Here is an 18,774-nt window from a genome sequence, read left to right as displayed (position 1 = left end):
AAACCTACAGGGAACTCAGTTTTTTACAAAGTCACCAAGAACATACATGGGGAAAAGAATAGTCTCTTCAATAAATAGTGCTGGGTAAACAGGATATCGGTATGCAGAAGAATGAAACTAGACCTCTATTTCTCACCATATACAAAAATCAATTTAAAATAGGTTAAAGAATTAAATCTAAGACCTCAAACTACCAATCTACTACAATAACTTTTGGGAAACTCTCCAGGACATTAGACTGGGCAAGGATTTCTTGAGTAATACCCCACAACCACAGCCAACCAAAGCAAAAATGTGGTATCATATCACATTAAAAACCTTCTGCACAGCAAAGGAAACAATCTCTCCAGGGCAATGGACTGTGCAAGGATTTCTTGAGTAATATGCCACAAGCACAGGCAACCAAAGCAAAAATTGACACATGATGTCACATCAAGTTTAAAAAACTTCTGCACAGCAAAGGAAATAACAAAATGAAGAGATAACCCACAGAATGGGAGAAAATATTTGCAAACTATCCATCTGACAAGGGAACAATAGCCAGAATATACAAGGAGCTCAAATAACTCTATTAAAAAAATCTAATAATCCAATCAAAAAATGGAGAAAAGATCTGAATAGACATCTCTCAAAAGAAGATAGACAAACGGCACATAGGTATATTAAATGGTGCTCAACATCACTGATCAGAGAAATGGAAATCAAAAGCACAATGATGTCATCTCACCATAGTTTAAATGTCTTTTATCCAAAAGACAGCCAATAACAAATGCTGACGAGGACATGGAGGAAAGGGAACACTCAAATACTATTGATGGGCATGTAAATTAATACTACCACTATGGAGAACAGTTTGCATGTTCCTTGAAAAACTAAAAACAAACCTACCATGTGATCCAGCAATCCCACTGCTGGGTATATACCCAAAGGAAATGAAATCAGTGTAGCAAAGAGATACATGCACTCCCACGTTCATTGTAGCTCTCTTCGCAATTGCCAAGATTTGGAAATAACGTTAAGTGTCCATCAATAGATGAGTGGATAAAGAAAATATGGTACAAATACACAATGGAGTACTGTTAAGCCATAAAAAAGAATGAGATCCTGTCATTTGCCACAACATGGATGGAACTGGAGATCATTCTGTTAAGTGAAACAAGGCAGGCACAGAAAGACAAGCTTTGCATCTTCTCACTTATTTATGGAAGTTAAAAATTAAAACCATTAAACTCATTGAGATAAAAAGTAGAAGGATGGTTACCAGAGGCTGAAAAGGGTAACAGGGGTTTGGGAGCAAAGCGGGAATGGTCAATGGGTACAAAAAAAAATAGTTCGATATAATGGATAGGATCTAGTATTTGATAGCACAATTGTGTGACTATAGTCAATAATTAAGTTGTGCATTTTAAAATAACTACAAGATTATAACTGGATTGTTTATAACACAAAGGATAAACACTTGAGGTGATGGATTTACCCTATATTATTACACATTGCATGCCTGTATTAAAATCTCACATACCCTGCAAGTATGTACCCACAAAAATTAAAAATATAGTTTTTAAAAAAGAAAATATCTTTAAGAAGTACTCATTGAAAAATTTAGTGATGAGCTTTCAAATACCATAAAAATTAAACTCAAAAACTGCAGAGAGAAGAAAGAATAGATAGATTAGGATCAAAATATGAAGCAAACTATCAATAAAGTAGAAAATATGTAGAGGATACGATGATATTAGAACACTTGTGCACTGCTGGTGGAAATGTAAAATGGTGCAGTTGCTGTGGAAAACAGTATGTTGGATTCTCAAAACGTTGAAGAGATTTACCACAGAATACGGTAATTCAACTTCTATGTAATACACCTAAAGGAAATGAAAGATACAAGGTGATATTTTTACACTCATGTTCATAGCAGCATTATTCACAACAGCTAAAACATGGAAGCAACCCAAGTGCCCATCGACAGATGGATGAACAAACAAAATGTGGTACACATATTCAGTAAAGTATTATTCAGCTTTAAAAAGGAAAGGAATTCTGGCTTATGTTACAACTGGGTGAACCTTGAGGCCATTTAACTCTTTTGTAGATCTAGCTTTCCCCCTTCTACAAAAGGAAGGAGTTGGATTTGACAATCAAAAACCGTCCTTGCATTTCTTGACTCTATAGTGGCCCTCTGTGAGGCAGTCTGAAGTGTAGTAAGTCTTCACTAATGAGCATCAATGGCATAACATTTTTCAAAATATTCATCCTCTCTAATGTTTATATACTGACAGAGCCAATCCTAAAATACACTGACAATCATGTAACCCAAAGTTTAAGTGACAGAAGGTCAAAAACTATCTGGCTGCAGAAGCAGCCCTGAGACTTCATTTAATTTGGAAAAAAAATGTAAAACACATGAGGTGCCTTATTATGTGAGCAATCTGTTGTACAATGAAGTTAATCAAGAATTAGTAAATATGCGTGACTCTCCCTTGGCCCTCCACCCATTCAGTATTCATTCTAGAATAACTCATAGTCCTCCATTTTATTATATTTCTGCCCCCACAACTACAGTCGTGTTACAGAAGTCATTTTCCAAGGACTAGGCAGCTACATGTTTCAAAAACTAGGAAATTTTTCTCAACACTTTAAGAAAGGAAGTGGGTAGTCCTTAGAATTCAAAGCTTTTATACTGAATTTCTAGTCATTTAAGACAAGTCTCATCTAAGTGGAGGCCCAGGATGAGGCCTGACAAGAATGGGAGTTGAGGAGAATGGAGTGAGGGTGATATGATGATGGACCATGGGCTGAGGCCTACAGAGGATACCACCTATTGGCAAATAAGACTCCATTATATTTTTGTTCTTCTGTGGCTATGGCTGAAGGGGAACTATAAGCAGTGAACAGAGAAGAGGAAGTTGAAAATGGTGTGGTGCAGTGCAGTAGGAATGAACAGGACCAGCCTGGACACTGGAAGACCTGGGCTCTAGCCAAGCCCTGCCACTGGCCAGCATTATGACCTTGAGGAAGTTTCTTTATCTGTCTAGGTCACAATTCTCTCATTTATGAAATATTTAGTAAATGTTCTCTAAAATCTAAGATTCTATAAAGTATAAGGAATTTCTTAAGAGATGGGGTCTGTCACCCAGGCTGGAGTGCAGCTTGAACTCCTGAGCTCAGGCAATCCTCCTGCCTCAGCCTCTCAAGTAGCTACAGCTGTAGGTATTATAAGGCATTTTTTAAAGTTACATGATCTCAAATGTGTTTAATTACTTCCAAATCCCCAGATACTCCTTCATATGAAGAATCCCCATGAGTTGTTCCATAAAAGTCCCAGATGGTCAGCCAGCTTTACTCTCCTTTCCAACACTGTCATTCTCAAAGGTTAAGATTCGTTTACCCTGAAACTGGCTACAGAGTAATATATAGTGTTCTCAATCCTCACTGAACTTCCTGTTCAAAACAACATGCGTGCACGCACACGCACACACATTCCTTCATTTATTTTTACTCCCAAAATTAGAGGACTAACTAAATATCCACTCATGAAAGTTGCATTCTAAATGCATCTGACTTTTAGAGGTAGTATCCATATATCCTTTAATCCTCCCAGCTCTTGTGAGTTTTTTGCAGAATAAAACATTCACCCACATGTTTCTACTCCACATGAAGACCTCATTTCTCCAGCAGGCAGAACTAAAGTTATAACTTACTATAGAATTATATGGAAATTAACAGGTTGTATACAATCAATATGAATCCCTTCTCAAACACTCCAGATAAGGTGATTTTCATCCCGAGGTATCACAGCTCTACCATCCATAAGTTATTGTAGGTCCTTTTCTGTCACAAGAGACAATAATTCTGCAGAAATGTTTCACAAACACTGCCCAGAAGAGCAAAAATAATTCTCCTCCGAAAAAGATCTGAGTGACCTTATGAAAGAGTATCTTTTCAGGTCCAGCTTCTACTAAGCATGGAATTCTAGATAACTTCAGAGAGTTAATCCATTTCTTGGCTTGTGTTTCCCTTGAAGTTTTAGAAAAAAAATTTCTCCTTTTGATGTGCTACATTATTGGCACCCAGACCCAGGCAGATTGGGACAGAAACTATCCACTCTTAAAGCCAGGCTTGCTTGACTTGGTTTCTATTTTTTCTATTTTCTTTTCTTCCCCTCTAATCAAATGGCATTGTCTTTTCATGGAGGCAGCCATCAGCAGCCTGGAGGGTCCCTGGCTTTAAATTCACCCTTTTAGCCAAAACTCTTTAACTACTTTGAATAGGGAAATTCCACCCAAGAAATCCTCTCAGTGTTATTTCCCCCTCTGATGAACAAAGCATCACAAGCTTCTGTCTTTGGGTCCTGCCTTGGTCACCATGTTCTTTCTTTTTTTTTCTTTCACTTTAGATTAAAGGAGTACATGTGTAGGTTGTTACATGATATATTGTATGATGCTGGAGTTTGGGGTATGAAAGATCTCATCACCCATGTAGTAACCATACCCCATAGGTGGTACCCCATAGGTAGTTTTTCAACCTATTCACCCCTTATTCCCTCCTCTCTCTAGTACTCCCCCAGTGTCAACTGTTCCCATCTTTTTGTCAATGTGTATTCCATTTTTACCAGTCCCTTACAAGCGAGAACATGCAGTATTTGGTTTTCTGTTCCTGCATTAATTCACTTAGGATGATGGCCTCCAGCTGCATCCATATTGCTGCAAAGGATGTGACTTCATTGTTTATGGCTACATAGTATTCCATGATGTATATGTACCACATTTTCTTAATTCAGTCAACCACTAGCAGGCACCTAGGTTGATTCCATGACTTTATTATTGTGAATAGCATGACAATGAACATATGACTGCATGTGTCTTTTTGGTAGAACAATTTACTTTCTTTTGGGTATATACCCAATAATGGGATTGCTGGGTCAAAGGGTAGCTTTTTCTTTTGTTTTTTTTTTGTTTTTTTTTTTTTAATTTAAGATGGAGTCTCACTCTGTCACCCAGGCTGGAGTGCAAATGGCACAATCTCGGCTCACTGCAAAACTCCACCTCTCAGGTTTCAAGTGATTCTCCTGCCTCAGCACCCAAGTAGCTAGGATTACAGGTACCTACCATCATCCTCAGCTAATTTTTGAATTTTTTGCTAGAGACGGGGTTTCACCATGTTGGTCAGGCTGGTCTTGAACTCCTGACCTCAGGTGATCAGGTGATCCACCCGCCTTGGCCTCCCCGAGTGCTGGGATTACAGGCGTGAGCCACCGTACCCAGCCAATGGTAGCTCCATTTTAAGTTCTCTGTGAAATCTCCAAACTGCTTTCCCCAGTGGCTGAACTCAATTTACATCACCACCAACAGCATAAAAGTGTTCCTTTTTCTCTGCAGTAGTTTGAGCACCTGTTCTGACTTTAGTAATAGCCAATATGGATGTTTCTCCCAAGATGGCCAAATAGGAACAGCTCCAGTCTGCAGCTCCCAGCATGATCGATGCAAAAGATGGGTGACTTCTGCATTTCCAACTGAGGTACCTGGTTCACCTCAATGGGACAGGCCGGAAAGTAGCTGTAGCCCACAGAGGGTGAGCCGAAGCAGGGTGGGGCATCGCCTCACCAGGGAAGTGCGAGGGGTCCAGGGATTTCCCTTTCCTAGCCAAGGGAAGCCGTGAAAGACTCTACCGGGAAAATTGGGATACTGCCACCTAAACACTGCACTTTTCCAACGGTCTTAGCAAATGGCACACCAGGAGACTATATCCCATGCCTGGCTCAGGGGGTCCTATGCCTACGGAGCCTTGCTCACTGCTAGTCTGAGATTGAACTGCGAGGTGGCAAGCATGGCTGCGGGAGGGGCGTCCGCCATTGCTGAGGCTTGAGCAGACAAACAAAGTGGCCAGGAAGCTCGAACAGGATGGAGCCTACTGCAGCTCAATGAGGCCTGCCTGCCTCTGTAGACTCCACTCTGGGGGCAGGGTATAGCTGAACAAAAGGCAACAGAAACTTCTGCAGTCTTAAACATCCCTGTCTGACAGCTCTGAAGAGAACAGTGGTTCTCCCAGCAAGATGTTTGAGATCGGAGAACGGACAGACTGCCTCCTCAAGTGGGTCCCTGACCCCCGAGTAGCCTAACGGGGAGACACCTTCCAGTAGGGGCTGACTGACACCTCATACAGCCAGGTGCCCCTCTGAGATGAAGCTTCCAGAGGAAGGATCAGGCAGCAATATTTGCTGTTCCGCAACATTTGCCGTTCTGCAATATTTGCTGTTCTGCAGCCTCTGCTGGTGATACCCAGGCAGACAGGGTCTGGAGTGGACCTCCAGCAAACTCCAACAGACCTGCAGCTGAGGGACCTGACTGTTGCAAGGAAAACTAACAAACAGAAAGGAATAGAATCAACATCAACAAAAAAGGACATCCACACCAAAACCCCATCTGTATGTCACCATCATCAAAGATCAAAGGTAGATAAAACCACAAACATGGGGACAAACCAGAGCAGAAAAGCTGAAAATTCTAAAAACCAGAGTGCCTCTTCTCCTCCAAAGGATCACAGCTCCTCACCAGCAACGGAACAAAGCTGGATGGAGAATAACTTTGACAAGTTGACAGAACTAGGTTTCAGAAGATCAGTAATAACAAACTTCTCCGAGCTAAAGGAGGATGTTCGAACTCATCTCAAAGAAGCTAAAAACCTTGAAAAAAGATTAGACAAGTGGCTAACTAGAATAACCAGTGTAGAGAAGACCTTAAATGACCTGATGGAGCTGAAAACCATGGCACGAGAACTACGTGACGCATGCACAAGCTTCAGTAGCAGATTCGATCAACTGGAAGAAAGGGTATCAGGGATGGAAGATCAAAATGAAGTGAGAAAAGAAGCGTAGAGAAAAAAGAGTAAAAAGAAACAAACAAAGCCTCCAAGAAATATAGGACCATGTGAAAAGACCAACTCTATGTTTGATTGGTGTACCTGAAAGTGACAGGGAGAATGTAACCAAGTTGGAAAACACTCTGCAGGATATTATCCAGGAGAACTTCCCCAATCTAGCAAGGCAGGCCAACATTCAAATTCAGGAAATACAGAGAACACCACAAAGATACTCCTCAAGAATACCAACCCCAAGGCACATAATTGTCAGATTCACCAAGGTTGAAATCAAGGAAAAAATGTTAAGGGCAGCCAGAGAGAAAGGTAAGGTTACCCACAAAGGGAAAACCATCAGATTAACAGTGGACATCTCAGCAGAAACCCTACAAGCCAGAAGAGAGTGGGGGCCAATATTCAACATTCTTAAAGAATTTTCAACCCACAATTTCATATCCAGCCAAACTAAGCTTCATAAGTGAAGGAGAAATAAAATCCTTTACAGACAAGCAAATGCTGAGAGATTTTGTCACCACCAGGCCTGCCCTACAAGAGTCCTGAAGGAACCACTAAACATGGAAAGGAACAACCAGTATCAGCCACTGCAAAAACATGACAAATTGTAAAGATCATCAATGCAAGGAAGAAACTGCATCAACTAACGAGCAAAATAACCAGCTAACATCATAATGACAGGATCAAATTCACACATAACAATATTAACCTTAAATGTAAATGGGCTAAATGCTCCAATTAAAAGACACAGACTGGCAAATTGGATAAGGAGTCAAGACCCATCAGTGTGCTAAATTCAGGAGACCCATCTCACGTGCAGACACACACATAGGCTCAAAATAAAGGGATGGAGGAAGATCTACCAAGCAAATGGAAAACAAAAAAAGGAGGGGTTGCAATCCTAGTCTCTGATAAAACAGACTTTAAACCAACAAAGATCAAAAGAGACAGAGAAGGCCATTACATAATGGTAAAGGGATCAATTCAACAAGAAGAGCTAACTATCCTAAATATATATGCACCCAATACAGGAGCACCCAGATTCATAAAGCAAGTCCTGAGAGACCTACAAAGAGACTTAGACTCCCACACAATAACACTGGGAGAATTTAACACCCCACTGTCAACATTAGACAGATCAACAAGACAGAAGGTTAACAAGGATATCCAGGACTTGAACTCAGTCTGCACCATGCAGACCTAATAGACATCTACAGAACTCTCCACCCCAAATCAACAGAATATACATTCTTCTCAGCACCACATCGCACTTATTCCAAAATTGACCGCATAGTTGGAAGTAAATCACTCCTAATCAAATGTAAAAGAACAGAAATCACAACAAACTATCTCTCAGACCACAGTGCAATCAAATTAGAACTCAGGATTAAGAAACTCACTCAAAACCGCACAACTACATGGAAACTGAAAAACCTGCTCGTGAATGACTACTGGGTACATAATGAAATGAAGGCAGAAATAAAGATGTTCTTTGAAACCAATGAGAACAAAGACACAACGTAACAGAATCTCTGGGACACATTTAAAGCAGTGTGTAAAGGGAAATTTATAGCACTAAATGCCCACAAGGAAAAGAAGGAAAGATCTAAAATCTACACCCATATATCACAATTAAAAGAACCAGAGAAGCAAGAGCAAACACATTCAAAAGCTAGCAGAAGACAAGAAATAACTAAGATCAGGGCAGAACTGAAGGAGATAGAGACACAAAAAAATCCCTTCAAAAAATATCAATAAATCCAGGAGCTGGTTTTTTCAAAAGGCTAACAAAATCGATAGACTGCTAACAAGGCTAATAAAGAATAAAGGAGAGAAAAATCAACTAGAAATAATAAAAAATGATAAAGGGGATATCACCACTGATCCCACAGAAATACAAACTACCATCAGAGAGTACTATAAACACCTCTATGCAAATAAACTAGAAAATCTAGAAGAAATGGATAAATCCCTGGACACATACTCCCCGCCAAGACTAAAACAGGAAGAAGTTGAATCACTGAATAGACCAGTAATGGGCTCTGAAATTGAGGCAATAATTAATAGCCTACCAACCAAAAAAAGTCCAGGACCAGATGGATTCACAGCCGAATTCTACCAGAGGTACAAAGAGGAGCTGGTACCATTCCTTCTGAAACTATTCCAACCAACAGAAAAAGAGGGAATCCTCCCTAACTCATTTTATGAGGACAGCATCATCCTAATACCAAAGCCTGACAGAGACACAACAAAAAAAGAAAATTTTAGACCAATATCCCTAATGAACATTGATGCAAAAATCCTCAATAAAATACTGGCAAACCAAATCCAGCAACATATCAAAAAGCTTATCCACCAAGATCAAGTTGGCTTCATCCCTGGGAGGCAAGGCTGGTTCAACACACACAAATCAATAAACATAATCCAGCATATAAAAAGAGCCAAAGACAAAAACCACATGATTATCTCAATAGATGCAGAAAAGGCCTTTGACAAAACTCAACAACCCTTCATGCTAAAAACTCTCAATAAATTAGGTATTGATGGGATGTATCTCAAAATAATAAGAGCTATCTATGACAAACCCACAGCCAATATCATACTGAAGGGGCAAAAAGTGGAAGCATTCCCTTTGAAAACTGGCACAAGACAGGGATGCCCTCTCTCACCACTCCTATTCAACATAATGTTGGAAGTTCTGGCCAGGGCAATCAGGCAGGAGAAAGAAATAAAGGGTATTCAATTAGGAAAAGAGAAAGTCAAATTGTCCCTGTTTGCAGATGACATGATTGTATATCTAGAAAACCCCATCATCTCAGCCAAAAATTTCCTTAAGCTGATAAGCAACTTCAGCAAAATCAATGATTTTGGATACAAAATCAATGTGCAAAAATCACAACCATTCTTATGCACCAATAACAGACAGAGAGCCAAATCATGAGTGTACCCCATTCACAATTGCTTCAAAGAGAACAAAATACCTAGGAATCCAATTTACAAGGGATGTGAAGGACCTCTTCAAGGACAACTACAAACCACTGCTCAATGAAATAAAAGAGAACACAAACAAATGGAAGAACATTCCATGCTCATGGGTTGGAAGAATCAATATCGTGAAAATGGCCATACTGCCCAAGGTCATTTATAGATTCAAAGCCATCCCCATCAAGCTACCAATGACTTTCTTCACAGAATTGGAAAAAATTAAAGTTCATATGGAACCAAAAAAGAGCCCACATTGCCAAGACAATCCTAAGTAAAAAGAACAAAGCTGGAGGCATCATGCTACCTGACTTCAAACTATACTACAAGGCTAGAGTAACCAAAACAGCATGGTACTTGTACCAAAAAAGACATATAGACCAATGGAACAGAACAGAGCCCTCAGAAATAACACCACACATCTACAACCATCTGATCTTTGACAAACCTGACAAAAACAAGAAATGGGGAAAGGATTCCCCATTTAATAAATGGTGCTGGGAAAACTGGCTAGCCATAGGTAGGAAGCTGAAACTGGATCCCTTCCTTACACCTTATACAAAAATTAATTCAAGATGGATTAAGACTTAAATGTTAGATCTAAAACCGTAAAAACCCTAGAAGAAAACCTAGGCAATACCATTCAGGACATAGGCGTGGGCAAGGACTTCATGACTAAAACACCAAAAGCAATGGCAACAAAAGCCAAAATTGACAAATGGGATCTAATTAAACTAAAGAGCTTCTGCACAGCAAAAGAAACTACCATCAGAGTGAACAGGCAACCTATGGAATGGGAGAAAATTTTTGCAATCTACCCATCTGACAAAGGGCTAATATACAGAATCTACAAAGAACTCAAACAAATTTACAAGAAAAAAATCAAACAACCCCATCAAAAAGTGGGCAAAGTATATGAACAGACACTTCTCAAAAGAAGACATTTATGCAGCCAACAGGCACATGAAAAAATGCTCATCACTGGCCGTCAGAGAAACGCAAATCAAAACCACAATGAAATACCATCTCACACCACTTAGTATGGCCATCATTAAAAAGTCAGGAAACAACAGGTGCTGGAGAGGATGTGGAGAAATAGGAACACTTTTACACTGTTGGTGGGAGTGTAAACTAGTTCAACCATTGTGGAAGACAGTGTGGTGATTCCTCAAGGATCTAGAACTAGAAATACCATTTGACCCAGCCATCCCATTACTGGGTATATACCCAAAGGATTATAAATCATGCTGCTATAAAGACACATGCACACGTATGTTTATTGCGACACTATTCACAACAGCAAAGACTTGGAATCAACCCAAATGTCCATCAATGATATACTGGATTAAGAAAATGTGGCACATATACACCATGGAATACTATGCAGCCTTAAAAAATGATGAGTTCATGTCCTTTGAAGTGACATGGATGAAGGTGGAAACTCAGCAAACTATTGCAAGGACAGAAAATCAAACACCACATGTTCCCACTCATAAGTGGGAATTGAACAGTTAGAACGCTTGGACACAGGGCGGGGAACATCACACACCAGGGCCTGTCGTGGGGTGGGGGGATAGGGGAGGGATAACATTAGGGGAAATACCTAATGTAAACGATGAGTTAATGGGTGCAGCAAACCAACACAGCGAATGTATACATATGTAACAAACCTGTACATGTACCCTAGAACTTAAAGTATAATAAAAAAAAGAAAATAAAAATAAAAAATTTTAAAAATAGCCATTATGACCTGTGTGAGATGCTACTTCATTGTGGTATTCATTTGCATTTCCCTGATTAGCGATGAGCATTTGTTCATATTTTTTTGGCCTCTTCTGTGTCATTTTTTGAGAATTATCTGTTCATGTCCTTTGCCCTTTTTCTTAATGGAGTTGTGTTTTGCCTGATGATTTAAGTTCTTTGTTGATTCTGGATATTAGACCTTTGTTGGATGCATATTCTAAGAGTATTTTCTCCCATTCTGTAGGTTGTGTGTTTACTCTGTTGATAGTTTCATTTGCTGTGCAGAAACTCTTTAGTTTAATTAGGTCCCAATTGTCAATTTTTGTTTTTGTTGCAATTGCTTTTGGTGACTTAGCCAAGAATTCTTGAAGACAGGAAGAGGTTGTCTATCCTGTTCTGTGGGTCTATGTGTCTGTTTTTGTTTGATTACCACTTTCAAGTAATTTAGATGAAGGTTCAGATGGCATGAAGATTTAATTTGCAGATGACACAGCTGGAAGCAGAATTCAGATTCAGAAAGTCTCCCTCATTATGCAATAAGCACTGACCAAAACCAACAGCAAGAAATTTAGCAGTAATGTGTGTAACTTTATTTGGCTAAAAAAAAGTATGTATAGCCGTTTATGTATTAAGAGGGAGAGAGACAGACCCAAGAAAGTTTTGACTGGAGTCTTGGTGTAGGTCAACAGCACAATCTGACTGCTGAAAACATTGATGTGATCTGGTTAATAGTGATATACACATGAAGAAAGATTATTCCAACATACCTTGTTCTGGTCAAGACCACATACTGTGTTCTTTGCTGAGTATAACAGTTTTAGAGGATAAAGAACAAACCAGAAAGCATGTAAAGAATAAATTCTGTACAATCAAGAAATATAGAAGATATATTTTTGAGAGATCATTCCAGGGAAATTGGGTGTTTTCCTAGAGAAGAGAAGACATATGTGAAATGCTACTGAGTGGAAGATGAATTAGACCAACTCTGTACCATTGCAGGGGGCAGACCCAGGGCCAGTGGAAAGAGGTTACATGGTGGCTAGTTTCAATCCAAATCAAGAAAGTACATGCTCGTCCTTTCCGGCGGTGACGACCTATCCACACGAGAACATGCCTCTCGCAAAGGATCTCCTTCATCCCTCTCCAGAAGAGGAAACACAAGAAGAAACGCCTGGTGCAGAGCCCCAATTCCTACTTCATGGATGTGAAATGCCCAGGATGCTATAAAATCACCACGGTCTTTAGCCATGCACAAACGGTAGTTTTGTGTGTTGGCTGCTCCACTGTCCTCTGCCAGCCTACAGGAGGAAAAGCAAGGCTTAGAGAAGGGTGTTCCTTCAAGAGGAAGCAGCACTGAAAGCACTCTGAATCAAGATGAGTGGGAAACCATCTCAATAAACGCATTTTGGATAAAAAAAAAAAAGATAAAAAAAAAAAAAGAAAGTACATGCTCACAATTTGAGCTCTTGTGCAAAGCAATGGACTGCTTTAGAAAGCCCAAAGCTCCCTAGCAGAGAATCTAACCAGAGTCTGGGAAGACAGCCTGTCAAGAAAGTTAAAGAAATTTCTGAACGGGAGGAACCTTTTAATTCAGCATATTTTGAAATCTTTTTCACTGATACAGAATTGACACAATGTAAGAAGAAGAAAGAACCAGATCTTTAGCCTCAGCTTCACCACCATTATGACAGGTCATTAGCTGAGAGGGAGGCTTTATTGTACTCCACTTCTCTCATCTTGCACATGTAGAAAACCAGGTCCTGGGAATACAAGTTACTTGCCCAAGACCATACTATTATAAAGCAGCAGCTCTAGATGTCAAAATCAAGTCTGTGGAATAATGTGGATCTATTTATACTGGTGCCGTTAATGTTAGAAAAATAGCCACAGGTGATTTAACGCTAAGTAAAAGAAAGCACCATGTTTTCTCAGAGAAAAAAAAATGAAATAGAATGGAAAGAAATCCCAATAGCTATAGCTTTGGGAGACAAAAATGGCTATTTTCTGAAAATTCCAAAATACGAAATTCCAAAATTTTTGTGTTGTGGGTATATGACTTTCATAATTAAGTTACAGAGCTCTTGATTCCCCTGTCTAGCAATCCTAATCCCTTTGAGTGAACTAACCCCACTTCGTGACAGCAGAGGGTAGAGATAATAATGAAAGCAGTAGCCTTCTGCTGGTGACCCAACACAAGCTACTCAAGATACAAAGTTCCTCCATTCCCCAAGGCCTTCCTTCCACACAGTGTGTTAACAATGTAACAGGTGAGGTGCTGTGAGTTCTTCAACACTTGCTTTGTGTACACTGCCTGCAGCCATCGTAGTTGAAGAGATACTAGGACTGCAAAACCCAAGAAATGTTTGTGCTTGCTTGCTCAGAGCGCTTTTTTTATTTTTAGCCCTGTGGTCTTACTCTTTGTCCACTGCAGGCAATTTCTCCAAAAATGGAGCTAGCTAGTGCTCTTCTCTAATATTTCATATGCATGTGGCTTGTCACATTATGAAGTCACCAACTGGAGAAAGGACCATTATAACTGAGGCCATTGGAAGGATTGCCCACACAGTCCCATCAGGTGAAGCCTCTGCTCCATTGGGTTGGATTCCAGTAGTTTTCTTAGTTCACCCTCCATGGTTTCCCCCTTCTCCTTGAGTCACCTGAGTCTCCCAATATTTTGCTGAAAGAGATAGCTTCCTGAATCCACTGATTCAATGTTTTGCTTCTTTCCTTAAGTCTTTGACTCCCAAGTACACAGTCCACTTGTTATCAGTCTATACAAAGCCCCTCACCTCTCCCCTCCCCCTGCCAAAACACAGCTGCAGTCGTGTGTTAAGACTTGCTACCAGACTGCTTTCCAGAATGGCTTCTCCATTCATCACTACCGCTTGTGCTGCACAAAATTTCCTGAGTATCCATGCCACCACGGGCACTAGGGATCATATGACTCTAATGTTTGCCCTATACAATGGGTAAAAAGTAGCATATCCTTGTTCTTTTGACTTGCATGTCCTACTAATGAATTTGAATCTCTTTATAGTATGATTACTTTCTAAAGCCAAATCTAAGATACTCTGATCCTAGAGTACACTGGGTTTTCCTTCTGATAAGCACTACCCAGCATTCATATATTGGGCTTTCTCCCTGCAGGCTCTGTGTTCTCTGTACCAGATATTTTGTTGTAGAATAATACAGGCAGGAACTAGACTAACAGATGGTTGTCTTCTTCTAATTCCTCCCTATTCCAGTCCTTCTCCACAAAGAGGTAAACCTAGATTGATTATTTGAACATTCGTTCTCAAAGACTGGTGCTCCCTAAACATGGAGACTGCAATTAGCATTGTTTTGACACTTTGGGAACATTGGTCAGAGACCGTAAAGATTCTGATTTCATTAGAAATAGGCAATCTTAATCTTATTGTCACACAAGACAATTCAACTCTTGACAGCTTTCCTATTATGCCAGAGAGATGCTCCTTTGGGTCCCAAAAGTTTCAGCTCCTTTTAACACCATTCCTTAGATTATTTCTGAAAAGACTATTGCAGTAGAGTCAGTACCTAATCCCCTGCTCTCTCCCATCTTTTGTGCATTTTCTTTCTTAATTGTTGTATACCTTGCTTACTCCTTGACACTTCAAAAGTCTCCTGGTATCATACTTGCATCAGTCAGACTCTCCCTAAATATCTTTGTAAAACAAGGCCTCTACAGGTCAGTTTCACACAGTCCATGTGAAAATCTATGCTGTGCCTCCAGCAACTTGAAGGATAGGATCTTTTTTTACATTTTAATTCAAGTAAAGGCACAGCTTCAAATTTTGAAGTCTCCATGTAGTATCCCAAAGGCGTGCTGGACTCACAGAATTTCACAGCTTGAGACAATAATAGTGCTATACTTCTTCATTAAATGAAAAAGATAGAGACTCAGAGAGATCACATGACTTACTCAGTTTCTTAGGACATGTAGCATTAAACCAGAACCCTGACATGCAAGCTACTATTCTGACTGCTATTCCTTATTAGTGGGCAGGAAGAAACATTCCTTTAAAAAGTTACTGCTCAAGAAGGTCTATTCGTCTCCAAGCCAGCTTTCCCCAGACAGCCTGCATCTTGACAAGAGTGGCTGTCAAATCAAGACCCATCAGGATCCCAGTTTGAGCCAGATCCCAGGTGACCCTGCAGTTCTAGGGCCTTTGGAGTTGGTGTGAGACTGACCTGCAGGCCCTTTAACAGCAGAGAAAGTCTACTGCAGTGCCACACTAACTGCCATCTTGGGACATCTCCCAAGCAGAAATCATTTGTGAAGCTACCCCAGACATTTTAACCAAACAAATCAAATGCCTAACATAGGCAGATCAGTTAGTTTTTAGGAGAAATTATACAGAATCAATCTCAGCCATGCTCTACTTTAACCCAAGCAGAACCTTCATAGGACTGTAAATGCTGCAGGTATCATGACGGGGCTTGAGTAGGCCACCTGCAGGTGGGTTTGCCCTATTGTCCACTGACATGGCCTGACTGTAAGCCTGTGAATCAGGTCACTTCAAGGCACATGGCGTTTAAAAAAAGAAAAAGGAACCCCTCAAATGCTTCCAGCTGCTAAATAGGAAATTAAGCTCTCATCCTAGCTGAAACAATGTTTTGTTGTCTATAAGTATTCCTAGAGAACATACGATGGCTTGCTCTCTGCCAGTGCTGCTTGGACTTTAATATTTACATACAAATACCGCTTGAGTACATCTGGAGTAAGGCTTGTAGTATACTTTTCTAATAGGTTTCTAAGTGATGCTGATGCTGCTGGTCCTCAGACACACTTTAAATGGCAAGCCTCTATCTCATTATGGGCTTCTGTGAAGGGGAATCTGTTTCAGGAAATGTAAGAACAAAAAGAGATGACTTTTACCCAGTAATCAGGTGGTATGGTGTGGCATTGTTCCAACAGCCATAGCCCTACAGCTGTAAACTGAAGCAACCTCTAGTCACCGTGACCTGAAACTCAACATTTACTTCTAATAACATCCCCATCAAAGTATGCTGCCTGAAAATTACGCAGTGTTAAATAATGCATCATGACCTGGCCTCCCTACTCATTTCCTTGCTCTCCTACCTGAGTCCCCAAACAAATCCTATAACCATAAGCATGATGTATAAGCTCTGTGCATTTTCTTCCTTAATTGTTGTATACCTTGCTGTATTTGTGAAATATCCACCCTGAAATATGGGCTTCATGAAAAAAAGATATAAATACTTTGATTTTTGAAGGAAGATTTCCATAGAGAGCCAAGGATTAAGACCAAAGCTGGCAAAACTGACAAAAGCAATACCGAGCTAAGACCAAAGAAAGTCAACCAAGAACTTCTGTGGAAAGTATCCTAAGGTTGCACATGAAGGGCCAAAACTCTGTCCATCTGGAGGCTACAGAGACAAAATATTCCATACGTAACGCTTAAAACACGTCTCCAGACTGAATCCTGCTGTTTCAAAGTTTGTAATAAAAATTGACTTGAAAAATAAGGAAATTACCCCCAAACAATAGCCCTCAGAGTGTTACTCTGAGTGGGTAAGGACACTGAGTGGATATAGATTAATGATTATTCATTCCAGGACGAACCCCTGGCTTTCGGCCCCTTAAGGATACCTGACACTTTGAAAAGCCACCCAAACAAGACAGACACACACTGCAGTGCTTTAAGCACAACCAGCAGAGCAGATACCATCTCACCTGATGAAATGGGAATGTAGAGAGTGATCCCTTATATCAGGATGATGAACTGAAACACCTAAAAATTTCTAATGAGCTATAAAATAAAAACGACGTTCCAAGTCAAGGAGAAGCTGCGGTGCATTTCTAAGTGCAGTGCTAAGACTAAAAACTGAATTTCTACAAGGATTTCCGTTGATCTCATTGGGAAAGAAAATGGCACAATGAATCTTCTGTACCCCCTTCAGTAAGAGTGAAAGCCCAGTGACTAGAAGAGTTTGATTCTACAAAGAAACTTGTGGAGCCAGTTTTAAGTTTTGCTCTGAATCAGTCACTGGTGAACCTTTACTTTTTAAAAAAGCAAAAACAAAGAAAAATAATGAAGTTTCAGAGCTTCATAGCTCTGTATCTGTCATGGCAACACAGGATAAAATCCTGAACAAAGTAGAGAGAAAAGACAAATTTTTAGCCTCTGCCTTCTTCACTACAAGTGATGTCACTGTCAGGATAACAAATAGTGATGCTGGAACACAGATTCTGAGAGCTATAGATAGTAAGAGATGAAAGGGTCAACCAATATAGGGAATGGAGAAGCAATGGAACCACTCCCAGCAGAGCTATTTCTTGTTGCTTTTTCAGGCCTTCTTGTGAAAACGAGGGATACATTTCATGTTTGAAGCCTGGTACTTTCTTAACTATCTTGCTCACACTGCAGCTCAGTTCAGGAAAGGAAACAAATTAATTTCTTTTCCAACTGCTATTAATAAGACAAATGGTGATTCTAAGAAAGTACAACGTTATCCAAAGGAAATTAACGATTTGAAAAGCTCAGATACTAGTAATGGATTCAAACAGCGCTGTGAAATTCTTCTAACACCAACTCTTGGAGTAGCTAGAGTTCATGAATCACCAAAACTATCAGGATGTACTCAACTGTATGAAAGCCACTGGGGGCAATGAAGAGCTCCAGTTAAAAACCTTGGTCCAGAAAACGGATGTTTTAAACTCTGTTGCAATTCAGAGACATCATGGAGAGAAGAGATGAACTAACAAGCAGGATACTTTTATGGGAGCTCATGAGTAAAAATACATGTCTTACAATGGGAAAGTTCACATTAGTCATTTTCATTCAATAATGTAAGTTGGAAAACCAAGAGCCTCAGAAAACGAATCCTTGTTTCTGGCAGCAGATGAAAACAAATGCCCCAAAATGTGCTTGTTCCCATGTGCTGCCAGAAGTGACAATAATATGATCAAGTCTGGTGGCCATTTAGTTTGGTTCCATCTCTCTCTGAGTTTTCATCATAGACTTTGTCAGAGGAAAACACAGGATGAAACTGAGAATGCTGTAGACTGGTTTAAGATATTTCATAACATTCATTACAAAAAAGGAGAAGGGACAGGCAAGCAGATTATGCAGGTGCCATATCCATTGAAGAGAAACATGTTTTATATTATAAGTGAAAAATCAGTAACTGGTTACT

General features: G+C 40.0%; 1 pseudogene across 1 annotated transcript; it reads left to right on the top strand.

Annotated features, from left to right (window-relative positions):
- The first annotated feature begins 12,705 nt into the window (after window positions 1-12,705).
- On the top strand, window positions 12,706-13,018 carry LOC115835386 (annotated as a pseudogene). The gene has a single exon (XR_004030352.1). The product of XR_004030352.1 is annotated as a 40S ribosomal protein S27-like (transcript).
- The last annotated feature ends 5,756 nt before the right edge of the window (window positions 13,019-18,774 follow it).

This window comes from Nomascus leucogenys, chromosome 6, assembly GCF_006542625.1.
Source record: "Nomascus leucogenys isolate Asia chromosome 6, Asia_NLE_v1, whole genome shotgun sequence".
Classification (NCBI taxonomy): Eukaryota; Metazoa; Chordata; class Mammalia; order Primates; family Hylobatidae; genus Nomascus; species Nomascus leucogenys.
The sequence above is the reverse complement of the archived record's forward strand: the minus strand, read 5'-3'. Positions and strand labels throughout refer to the sequence as shown.